Below are 13368 nucleotides of genomic sequence, written 5' to 3' on the forward strand. Positions count from 1 at the left end.
TGAGGTGGATTGATTCAGTGACTGGGGTAATCGGGATGGGTATGTCAGAGGCAATGAGATTGGAACAGGATAGAGCAGGGTTTAGGGCTGTTGTACATAGGGTCGCTATGAGTCGCAAACGACTCGACGGCACATAACCACAACAACTGTTGGCTTACAGGCTGCCTCACCTTGTTGGCAAGAGGCAGCAGCCAGGCCTGCAGCTTCAGCTTACCCAGCTCCCGGGCCTGACAGGTATGTATCCACTGTGAACTTTAGTTCATGTCTGTTCTTGTTTCCTCCCATTTTATATTTATTTTCTCCTCCATTCTGCATGTCCTGCCTTTTCTTAGAAAAAAAAAATAAAACAACCAAAAGCCAACCTTAAAGAAATATTAAAGGAATTTACTGCACTGAGATACTTAATATATGCATCTGAGAGGTGGCATGAATAAAGATGACAGAAGACGAACTGATGCCTTTGAAATGTGGTGTTGAAGAAGAGCACTGAACATCCCATGGATCACCTAAAGAACAAACAAGTATGTTTTGAAGAAAGTGCATCCAGAGTGATCTTTGAAGGCAAAGATAATGAGACTTCACGTAATTCAGGGCATGTTGCTAGGAAGGGCTATGCCTTGGAGAGGGACATGATGCTCAGAAAAATAGAGGGTCAGAAAAATAGAGAAGACGACCCTCGACCAGGTGGACTGACACAGCGACTGCCACATGGGCTCTGGTGTGTCAGGAAGTGAGAGGATGGAATAGAATAAGACAGGGTTCAGCTGGAGAAAGATGGACAATCTCCTCCTGTGCGATTTACTGTCTCTGGAAATCCACTGAAGGGCCAGCTATGAGTCAGTTTCAACTCCCTGGTACACAACAACAGATTGCTTTTTTGAAGAATGCTGCTGTTAATGTCAGGTACCCTCGAATTGGCTCTGAGTCATTGTAAGCTTATGCTGAACGTAATGAAATGTTGCCCATTCCTCCACCATTCTCACTTATCCTCATAACGGTTGCCTTGCTGAAACCTGTTGTTGCAGTCACTGTGTGAATCCATCTCAGTGAAGGTCTCCTTTTGTGCTGACCCTCGACTTTTCCAAGCATGAGCTCTCAAGCAACTGGTCCCTGCCAATGACAATTCTAATAAAGCAAGATAAAGTCTTCATCTTTGCTTCTAAGATCATTCTGACTGCATTTCCTCCCAAGACTGATGGTAAATATATAAACATGGTCAAAATCATTAGCCTTTAGGAAAATGCACATTAAAGCCATGATGGGATATCACCACACACTTAATATGGCTAAAACAAAAAACAGTGATAATACCAAATGTTGGAGAAGATGCGGACAAACTAGATTGCTCATACTAATTACATCTCAAGAATGCTGTATTTTAAAGTCCCCTTAGGCTAGGATAGGAATGTAAAATGGTACAAATGCTCTAGAAAATGGTTTCGCTGCTTAAGAATAAAAATACACTTTTATGACTGACCCTACAATTACACTCTGAGGTTATTTATCCCAAAGAAATAAAAACTCATCTCCACACAAAACCAAACACATGCATAGGTATAGCAGCTTTATTTATAATAGCCCAAAATTGGAAACAGCTCAAACGTCCTTCAATAGGTGATAGATTAAAGAACTTGTGGCATAAATTTGATGTATGGAGGGAGAGGTGGGTAAAAGAAATGGGAAAGAGCCAACGTGAAAACAATGTATATGAACTTTGTAAGTAAATCAGTATAAAATACAATTTTTATTTAAATAGTAAAAAAAGAAATTATAGTATGGTTACACCTTGGAATACTACTAAGCAATAAACAACTATTGACACAGGTGACAACTTGAGTGAATCTAAGCTTTGGTAAAAAAAGTCTATTTCAAAGGTTACAAACTGCGATTTCATTTATGTAACATTCTGAAAATAACAAATTTATACAGATGGAAGAACAGATTATTACTTGCCAGGGTCTGGGGATGGAAATGAATATAAAGGGTTAGCAAGAAGGAGCTTTGTGGTGATGGACTGGCTTGGAGACTTGAACGTGGTGAGAATTACATGAATTTATATACAGAATCTACATTCAACAGAATTGCAAAGAACAATACACACACATAGGAGAATATGTAAACTGGATAAAACCTAAATAAACTTTGTGGATTTGTAAAGTATGCACATCCACGACAATCAAGATGATTCTGACTCACGGAGACCTTCTACCGTGTTCTCCAGGGAGGTGACTACCTCATCTTTCTCCCTCAGAGCAGCTAGATTCAAACCTCCAAACTTAAAATTACCAGTCCAATACATAACTGGTCATGCCACCAGAGCCCCTGAAAGTTAGAATGTGTATGTATGTATCCACTTGTTTGGGTTTTTTATACAGTACTGTCGGCATACCAGAGGTGCCCTGGTGGCAGAGTGCATAACATATTGGGCTGCTAACCAAAGAAACAGTTTCCTCCCATAAAGATTCACAGCCTTGGAAACCTGATGCAGGATGGGGTCATTGACTCAGGACTGACTTGACGGCAGTGGGTAGCACTTATGTGAAAGGAATTGTGCTAAGAAGCTTCATATATATTAAGTGATTTAATTCTCCCAACAGTCCCTTGAGGTAGGCACTATCATCACTATTTACTCTTGTTTTACTGAGAAAGAAACTAAAGCAAAGAAATGTTAAGCAGCTTAACATTTAAGATTATACTGGGTTGTTTGGTTTTTTTTTTAAGTGTTAAACACTCTTTATTTGATATCATACACAAACCACATTGAAATGCTTTTTGTTATGTGAAAGGCAACATTTTAGATACAGGGAATTTGCATTCAATTAACATAGTCAAGAGCAAATAGATAGTCTTTGCTACTTTATCTGCAGCCCTTGCATTTAAAAAGGCTGATCAACAGAAACGGAAGCAGGTGAGTGGAGATTATACTGTTTTTAAGTGAAGGAACCCTCAAACTCAAGCAGTGTCACGCAAGAGGTCTACATTTTATTATGATCTTTTTGTGAAGCTTTCCAGTTATTTCTTCACATTTGTGTTTCTTTTGGGTTCATGCAATCTTTCCACATCTTGTTAGACTGTTATTTATAAGATAGATACATAAGTAAAAATTTATTAGAATGTGCACTTTAAATAGGTGTAGTTTACTGTAATACTAATTACATCTCAAGAATGCTGTTAAAAAGCCAACTTAATATATCACATCAAGATAATGCACAATTGTTTTAGAAATTATACAATGGTGGTGCTGCTACTCTGACCCCACTGTTATTTCTTAATATCATAAATAGCACAAAGATATGTGAACTATCATTTCTGATTCTACTTTGAAACAACTGTTTTCTTTTCTCTTTCAAAGTTATGATCCAATTTAACAAAGAGTATCCTGAATCTAAGCTGAGTCTGCAAAACCCAATCAAAACAATTTTACAGTTGCAGTAGATACCATACAAGCAAAACAATACATTGAAATAAATTCAATTCTGTGACTGAGAGACTATAACCATCATCTATTATTCAATTTTCAAGTTCTTGTGCACATTAAATTGGCCTCATTCTTTCCTTCATTTATTCTACTACGATACATTTGGAATCCAGTATATACCAGGCACTGTCAAGTGCTAAGGATAAAATGATAAGCAATGCAACTCTATGAAGACAAAGGTAATTTAAAAATCTATCCTCAATGTCACTGATTGACTTTGTAATACATTAAATTTAAGAAATCTGTTATAACAAAATAATTCAAAGTTATAACAAAGTAGTACTTTTTAGTTGTATTCTATATACCACTTTTTTATAAAGCACCATATTTTTTTTAAAAAGGTTCTATTGCAAACTAATGGGCATAGTGTATTTTAAAGTCCCCTTAGGCTATAAAACATGGTAATGCAAATATAATTACATTCTATGGCAAATGAAAGGTGATTGTGAATTATCCAGCCTGCATTAGTACAATTATTTGAAATGTAGCACTGGTATGTAATGGACACTTAGCTTCTAAATACAAGCGGGAAACACAGCATGACAGAACTTAGCACAACATGAGATTTCCCAGCCAGAGTATCCACTTTTCCACTTGCCACTTGATGTACTATTCAAAGGTCAAAATGTTATGCTCAATAAATTCACACATTTCCTGCGTGTCTTCATAAAATTTCTTTAAGTAAAATAGTAACTGTAAAATAACCATTTACACTGAAGAGAAGCCTCCAGATGAAGGCATAAAAGGCTAACTTCATTTGGCAGAGAGACCCCTAAATGAAGTAGCAATGAAAGACAGGCATCAAAAAGGAGGTCATTCATTCCACTCAAGAATGTAAACAAAACTCTTACAAGTCCATGCTTGCCCTAAGAGAAAGCCGGTCAGAACAAATACTAGCATGCTGGCTCGGCTTTAAAATGTGCCAAGACTAGAATACCAACAGGGATGGCAAAGACAATGAATAAAACTTCCGCTGAGATAATTCCGATTCCTAGTTGTCCTGTAGGGTCTAAGGTTGCAAGTCTTTACGTAGCAGACTGCCCTATTTTTCTCCGACAAAGACCAGTGTGTTCAGATCATCCCTCTTTTTGTTAGCAGGGAAAATGCTTTAACTGCAGAGCCACCAAGGCTCTACTAAGCATACCACTGGCGTTTTTCTGTTTAATGAAACATCTCCCCTGATGTTTTTTTCTGAGAAACTTCCTTTTGGGGAAAATAAATTAGAAATTATCTGCCACTTTCGAAGACTAATTACAAAGAAACTGGTATATGCATAGAAGAGAACTAGGGAAAAATTCCAAAACTTGGGGGGTGGTGATATTAGAATGTAAGGATGAGGTAAAATTCTTTGTCTTTTCTTATTTTTCAATTTTTAAATGGTTGCATTATTTTTTTATAATTTTTTATTTTTTTTACAGAGGTTTTGGATTTCCATTCATTGCCACAATTTTCTCCCTGCCCACGTCCCTTCCCCCCAACCCCCACCCCAAGTACACTTCTCTATGCAACCTTAATTCTGGATTCCTGTGCTAACCATAATACTCAATCATATATCACTTCTAATCTGTTCTTTCCCTCATCTGTTTCAATACAATATACATAATTTATCCAGTTTTTTCTGTTATACCCCCACCCTGATGTCAGACCCATTCTACAACAGTGGCACCATGCAATATTTGTCCCTTTGTGACTGAGATATTTCACTCAGCATAATGTCCTCCAGGGTCACCCACTTTGAATAATATTGCATGAGTTCCGTGTTTTTCAATGCTGCGTAGTATTCCATTGTGTGGATATACCACAGCTTCTCTATCCATTCGTTTGTTGATGGGCCCTTAGGCTGCTTCCAACTCTTTGCTATTATAAACAAAGCTGCAATAAACATGGGTGTGCATATATCTGCTTGGATGGCAGACATGGTCTCTCTGGGGTATATTCCCAGTAATGGGCTTGCTGGGTCAAATGGTATCTCTATTTGCAATTTTTTGAGAAAGTGAAACACCGCCTTCCACAATGGTTGCACCATCTTACATTCTCACCAACAGTGAATAAGGGTTCCAGTTTCTCTACATCCTAGCCAGCCATTTGTTGCTTGCTGTTCTGTTATATTTTGCTATTTTTACTGGGGTGAGATGGTACCTCATAGTTGTTTTGATTTGCATCTCTCTTAGAGCCAGGGACTTTGAACATTTCTTCATGTGCTTTTTGGCCATCTGAATGTCTTCTTCGGTGAAGTGTCTGTTCATATCCTGTGCCCATTTTTCTATTGGATTATTTACCTTTACCTTATTGTGGTGTTCAAGTATTTTATAAATTCCAGATATAAGTCTCTTATCTGACATGTCATTACCAAATTTTTTTTCCCAGTCTGTGGCTTCCCTTTTTACTCTATTGAAGAAGTTTTTGGATGGGCATAGGGATTTGATTCTTAGAAGGTCCCATTCATCTATTTTATCTTCTCCCGGTTGTAGATTTTCCAGGGCACTTGGAAGACTTTTTATGTTGTGGATTAGGACCACTAAAGTTCTTCCAAGCTTTTCTTGAATGAAGTTTACAGTCCTTGGTTTTAGTCCTAAGTCCATGATCCACCTTGAGTTGGTTTTTGTATATGGAGTGAGGTGTGGATCTTGTTTTAGTCTTCTGCAGGTTGTATTATTTTTTATAAATTTAATAATACTTAAAGACAGAAAGTGAACATGCACTAGAGATAAAAGTAGAAAGTTTAAAGATGAAAGCAGAGTATAGGATTTTCCCCATTTCTGCTACTAAGCATCTCAGTATTAGCTGAAATTTAATCACTGAGCTTCTCAATTTTAATTTCATTTAATAAATTTTTGTAAAGTCCCAGTTAAGACTACCTCAAGGAGCTTATAATCCTATTAAATAATCAAACAAAAATCTTACACAGGCAAAGCAATTAGAAAACAATTCACAAGAGTATACATGTATATGTATAAATATACACACAGAGAAAATGCTAACAAAACACCAAACTACTGGTAAAGAAAGTATAATACCACCTGTGTGGGATGGAGATTCTAGAGACAACTCTAAGAAAAAGGTCTAGGGGAAAAGTCTGATAAACTACAGCTGGACTTGAGGAAACAGAGAAGGGATTCTTAGGATGAAAAAAATATCAACAGTGCTACAAAGCTAGAAAAAGCAGCTGGTTTGTTCAAAAGAGAGTGAATAAAATAGCTTATTGTTTCATTTTAGATTTATGTAACTAAATCACTTAGAAGTTAAAAATGTCTGAATTCAAAAAAAACAAAAAAACCAAAAAAAATGTCTGAATTCAGTTTTTTTTTAATTATAAATGTGGCAGGGACAACTCTATAACAGAAATATTTTAGTTTACTGATATTTATGCCAACAATAAGGAGCTCTAGAGGTCTAGTGGAAAAGAAGTTATATTGCTAATTCAAAGGCAGGCAGTTTAAACTCACAAACCATTCCTTAGGAGAAAGATGGGCAATCTCTTCCCATGCAATTTACCACCTCTGAAAACTTTCTGGAGAGTCAGATGTAAGTTGCTTTCAACTCAACAGCACATAACAACAAACAACATGCCAGTCATATTTAAGAAACTTCAAATAGTCTTTGACATTTTGTAATAGGCCTTAATTAAAATTTTGATTCCTTTTAAACCATAAGCAAACATTTTAAAAATCACCTCATTAAACTAGTTCCCCTCGTTCTTTCAGAGAATGGCAAGAAACATAGTTTCCCCTAACATTACTGCTATATAAAGCCATAAAGAGTTTAGAATAAGTGACATTCACAAGAGAAAATGGTCTATGGGAAATGATATTTCATTAAGAACTAAAACTTGGAGTTAAAAAAACCAGACGATAGCTTCATTAAACTCTACTCAATGTCTCAATGAGAGGATGTCCATTTAATTTTAACTTAGCAATAATTATTTAAGGAGAATTGACGTCTTTGAGCTGTGGTGCTAGAAAAGAGTACTGAATGTACCAAGGACTGCCAAGAAAACAAACAGATTCATCCAAGAGAGGGTTAAACCAGGCTACTCCTTGGAGGCAAGGATTCTGGGGCTTCATCTGACATACTCTGGACATGCTGTAAGGAGAGGGACATGTCTTTGGAGAGGGACATCATGCTGGGCAGAGTGGAGGGACAGCGCAGGAGGGGAAGACCCTCATTGAGGTGGATTGATTCAGTGACTGGGGTAATCGGGATGGGTGTGTCAGAGGCAATGCGAATGGCACAGGATAGAGCAGGGTTTAGGGCTGTTGTACATGGGGTCGCTAGGAGTCGTAAACGACTCGACAGCACATAACAACAACAACAACATAATTATTGAAAAGATTTTCTTCATCATTGTTGTTGTTAAATGCTGTCAAGACAACTACAACTCATAGTGACCTTATGAACTATGGATCCAAATGGTGCCCTATCCTGTGCCATCCTGACCACCTCTGACATACTCAAGCCCACTGTTAGTCACTGTTTTAATCCACCTCATTGAGGTCTTCCCTTTTTTTTGAGACACTCCATCTTCCCAAGCATTATGTCCTTTCCCAAGGACTAGTCCTCTCTAACATGTCCAAGTATGTGAGATAAGCTAAACCATCCTTGCCTCCAAGGCACATCTTGAATAAGGATGATAGAAAGAGAATTGATGCCTTTAAGCTGTGGTGCTGAGAGTGATGCTAAGTTCACCTATATAATATCTGCATCCTTACAAATTTTCCAACACTATGTATACACTTAGTTGTTGTTGTGTACCATCGAGTCAGAATTAATCGATAGCTGACCCTGAGGCAGTTAACCACCCAGGAGGATACTGCCAGCCCATCTTCCTCACACAAAGCAGGTGATGGATTCAAACTGCATGCCTTCTTACTACTAGGCCACCAGAGCTCGCTGTACATACTTTAGCAGCTATAGAATCCTTTCACATACATAGTTGTTGTTAGTTGTCAACAAGTCGATTTCTAATCATGATAATCCCATGGGTAGAGAGAAGTTCTACATAGAATTTTCAAAGGCTGCCAGGCCTGTCTTCTGACGCACCTTTGGGTGGATTAGAATTGTCAATCTTTCACTTAATAGTTTAGCACTTAAATATTTGAATAACCTCCAACTTTTTTTAATGCTTTTTAATTTTTTTTAATCTCCTCCCATGCAATTTACTGCCTCTAAGAATCTGCTGGATGGTCAGCTATGAGTTGATTCTGACCTAACAGTACATTACAAAAACTATACAGAATAAATTCTTTAAAAATCTGAAGGAATTTCTTTTCAATAAATGTACTATAGTTAGACATATAGCCTTAGGGGAAAATGGGTGAAGGGTATATGGAATTACTACCTATGTAATTCTCCTCTAAATACCTAATTATTTGATAATGAAACATTTTTAAAAGTCATGATAATTTTTCCCACTTCTGACGAAGTCTTTCTTAAAAGTCTCCAGATATTACAAGTCATTATTAGGTGTAAATTCTTTCAGCAGCCTTTACAGTCATACAATTCACTTGGAACATTAGGCATGAATACAAGCAAATAGAAACTCTTAAGGAGACTTAAAACTCTACTTATTCCAGGTCATGTAAAGGAAACAATATTCACACCCAAATCACATTTTTAAAAGAAAGACTTTAAAAACAGAATCTACCCCAAAAGTAAGTATCTTTTCCCTAAAGCATGCAATCTCTGTAGAATCTAATTAAAACCTCTGACACTTAGTGCTCAAGTCATTCAGGTAGAATTCAAGCCAAGCTCAAAAAGATCCTGGATATATGAGACAAATTACCATGAAATTATTCAAATAAAACCTGTTAAAAAACATATTTTAAGGTACAATACTTGTTAAATGTTTATGTTATGGCTGACTGGTTTTAAATTAAGTTAGCAAGAGTTTAGGGAAATGATGGTTTTTATTTGCACTTATTCAAACTCAAACTGAACACTGTGAGGCAACAAAATCATGAAAATTCTGCTAACACTCTATTGAGTTGAAAATTCCTAGAATCCCTAAGAATAAAGTTTCTTTCTCCTAAAGAGCTTCTGTATTTTAGGGTTTCTTCCAGGTATCAGCTGTCTAATTTTAAAAACTTGGCTTTTCTTTTGGAGAAGTGCTACAGAATCAGTACTATAAACAGAAGTGCTATTGTCAAAGAATCGATTCAATAATAAAAAGAGCTAAGGCCACTTGCCTTAGAGAAAATTACTGCCAAATGCTGCCAGACCCTGCTTTTCTTCCTTCTGGGCCAGTAGCCAAATACAAATCATTTTTAGACCCTTTCTAATTTTTAGTACACAATATAATATAGAAGACCACATCTGAAACAGACAGTATTTTAGTAAATGTTTCTCCACAACTCATCTACTGTTGGGTGGGTGGATGTGCGTGGCGGGTGTGTGTGTGTGTGTGTGTGTGTGTGACAGAATGCACGTACTTTGTGTAGCTAGACAGATATTCATACACAATATGTGCACGTATTGCACATGTGTATATATTATAACTACACACATTTATGTTAAGTCCGAATGTATCATCTATAGCACCTTTAGAATTACACTTAAGAAAATGCTAACAGTGCTTCTGAGGGAACTGGAGAGGCTGATGATGTGGAGGACAGGGAAAGAGAATTATTCTTTTTCACTAAGTGCCTATTTGGATCTTACTATTAATTCTACTTGAAATACCTTACCTGACAACACATGAAGCAGACTTTCAAAAATCTTTTAAATATATTTTAACATTTAATAAATTAATAGAAAGCTCTAGCGGTCTAGTGGGTAGAAAGTTGTGCTACTAACTCAAAGGCAGTTGGTTCAAATCTATCAGAGGTTTCACAGAATAAAGATGGGCAATCGCCTAGATGGGCAATCGCCTCTTTTGCAATTCATAGCCTCTGAAAACCCACAGGAGAGTCAGCTGTGAGTCAGTTTTAATTCATTTTTAAAGCAATTTACAATGCACAATTTCACTTTAGAAGTATTTCTATGTCTCCATCTAAGAAAACGCAGATGACACAACCCTGCTTGCTAAAAAGTGAGGAAGACGTAAAACACTGCAGTAAGGCCATTCCTGCTTATCAAACTAGAAAACACTTTTGAAAGTTCAACAGTGACATATAAATGGAAACAATTTTTATAGGAAGAAACATGTCAAAGTTTAAAATTTCGGTATTAAAATCAAAAGATCTTCAATTAATCAAATATGCAGAAACAGATATACACACAAAGATTTTCATCAATGTTTCTAGTGGAAAAAACGTTCACTAAATCCATTTAATAAAATTAATATTGCCTTTGAGCTGTGGTGCTGGAGAAGAGTATTGAGAGTACCATGGACTGCTAGGAAAACAAACAGATTCATCCTGGAAAGGGTTAAACTGGGTGGCTCCTTGGAGGCAAGGATTCTGAGGCTCCGTCTAACATACTTTGGACATGTTGTAAGGAGAGACCGGTCCTTGGAGAAGGATGTCATGCTTTGGCGGGTGGAGGGACAGCACAGGAGGGGAAGGCCCTCTATGAGGTGGATTGATTCAGTGACTGGGATAATTGGGATGGAAGTGTCAGAGACAGTGCGATTGGCACAGGACAGAGCAGAGTTTAGGGCTGTTGTACATGGGGTCGCTATGAGTCGCAAGCAACTCTACGGCACATAACAACAACAACAACAACAACTAAAATTACATTGGGGGAAAAAATTTCAACAAAGTAGGAAAATCCTCAAGATGTAATACTTAATAGGGGGTAAAAATGGATACAACTAAGTAAACACACTCAAGGGGAAGGAGGACTAAATACCACAATATTACTGTAGGTCAAGATGGGCTGCAGCACTAGATTTTTATTTTACACGTTTTTCCAAGGTTTCTTTTAACTTTTTATTGTGATTTTAGGGATGTGCCAAGTTTTTAAATAAACCTTCTTGAATTTTAAAATCAGTGCAAAAATACCCCAAGATACACGTCAGTAATGTTGCGAGTTGCGAGTTGCGGGTGAATTTATCCTGACTCACGTGTTATGGAGGAGAGCCACCAGGGTTTCCGTGGTTGCAACTCAGCACAAGCAGACTGCCACGCCTTCTCTTCAGCACTTCTGCTGGGTAAATTCAAACTACCCAGTCTTAGATTAACAGCTGAGCACAAACTTCTCTCATTTTAAGTTTACAATATTGTGAACTGTGATATTTAAACAGTTAAACCATTCTAATTAACATTTATGGAAGCAGATGATAAACTAAACTAACTCAAATTCTCATTCATCATTAAGATCATTCCTGCCATCCAGTAAATACCAGCAGCTAGCTTAATTTTAAATAGATACAATATAAAAGGAAACTTCAGGCTATCATGTGGTATAATTTGGACAAAAATTAAATCCCATCAAACAGTACTAATAATGTAATTATGAGTTAAATTATAATACTTATTAGGACATATAATACCCTTGTAAGAAGGAATTATTTTAACTAAGATACAATATCTAAATTAATACGGATAATCAAAGAGTTTCCTTTAAATGGACTAAGTCTACCAGTGGAAAAACAAGTTAGAAACAAATGTGTAAATAATCATTTCTTAAGCATGAACTAGCCTGTACAGTTTCAACTGCAAAAGTAGTTTATTCCCCTAAATTCTTTCCACCACTGCTGTCCACACAGAGATGACAAACCAGACCAGGTCAGTATTCTGCTTAGCATTCTCCAACAGGTCATCGCTGCCCTAAACCCAAATTCCTTCCATGTGTTTTCTAGGCTGTAATATTTACAAGAGCAGATCACCAGGTCTTTCCCTCACAAAATAACAAGGAAGGCCGAACAGCTAATCTCCTGGAATGCTTAATCTCTAAACTACCAGAGCTCTTTGCCACACAGAATTGCCTGCAAAACCGCCAAATGTTCCCTGTGCTCTCTGTAAAGACACATGTGGTTCCAATCTGTAGCATTCTGTTATCTCACTGCCTACAGGGTCTCCCTAACACTTTACTACTCATCTTTCAAGTTCTAGCTGAGGAATCACTTCAAAAGGGAACTGAAAACTCTTTTAGAATTAGAAAAATATTTCTTAAGGAGGTTTCTTCTATGAGGAACTCTCATTTGCATTCTTCACCAATGAAAAAGCCTTTCCTAAGTTACTTAAGGCCATCAAAGAAAGCCTTTGCTTGACATATCCCAAAACATAACATGTCATATTAACATGACAGAAATCAGAAACAGACTTCATGGTTTTTCTATCAATGCTCTGAATGCATTAGGATAAAATATTACAAACTGTATAGAGGAGAAAAAAAAGGATAATACATAGTTCATCAAAGTGTCAGAAACATATGACTTGTTATTGCTACAAAATAGAGAGGAAAGTAGCCAATCTGAAATGAATTAATTTGACTTTTCTTTTTTCCCCTACACATTAATCCTCCCATTCTTTAGGGGAAGAAAAAAAATAAGCTAAGAGTTGACTAAATGGCAGTCAGTTCGTTTGTCCCCACTAAGAAGACTATAATACTACAAAAAGAGAGAATGAAGAGGGAGGGAGAGGGAGAGGAGAGAACAGCAGGTATTGGCCAGGGTGTAGAAAACCCGGAACCTTTCATCACTGCTGGTGGGACTGTAAAACAGTACAGCACTATGAGAAGAATTAGGTGGTTCTCCAAAAGTTAAGCTGAATTATCACATTATTTTAGAAATAAAAGCAGGAATATAATTAGAGACATGTACAGTCATGTGCATTTCACTAGTATTTGTAATAGCCAAAGAACAGATAGAACCTAAATGCATCAAAAGATGAACGGATAAGCAAAGCACTCCTTAAAAATAGAAAAACGGTAGGAGGCATCTCACTCCCTGACTTAAAATCCTAATACACTGCCGTGGTAGTCAAGACAGCATGGTACTGGTACAATGA

Source organism: Elephantulus edwardii, unplaced genomic scaffold, assembly GCF_000299155.1.
Source record: "Elephantulus edwardii isolate Elephantulus edwardi_28Jun2011 unplaced genomic scaffold, EleEdw1.0 scaffold00066, whole genome shotgun sequence".
In the NCBI taxonomy this organism is placed as follows: Eukaryota; Metazoa; Chordata; class Mammalia; order Macroscelidea; family Macroscelididae; genus Elephantulus; species Elephantulus edwardii.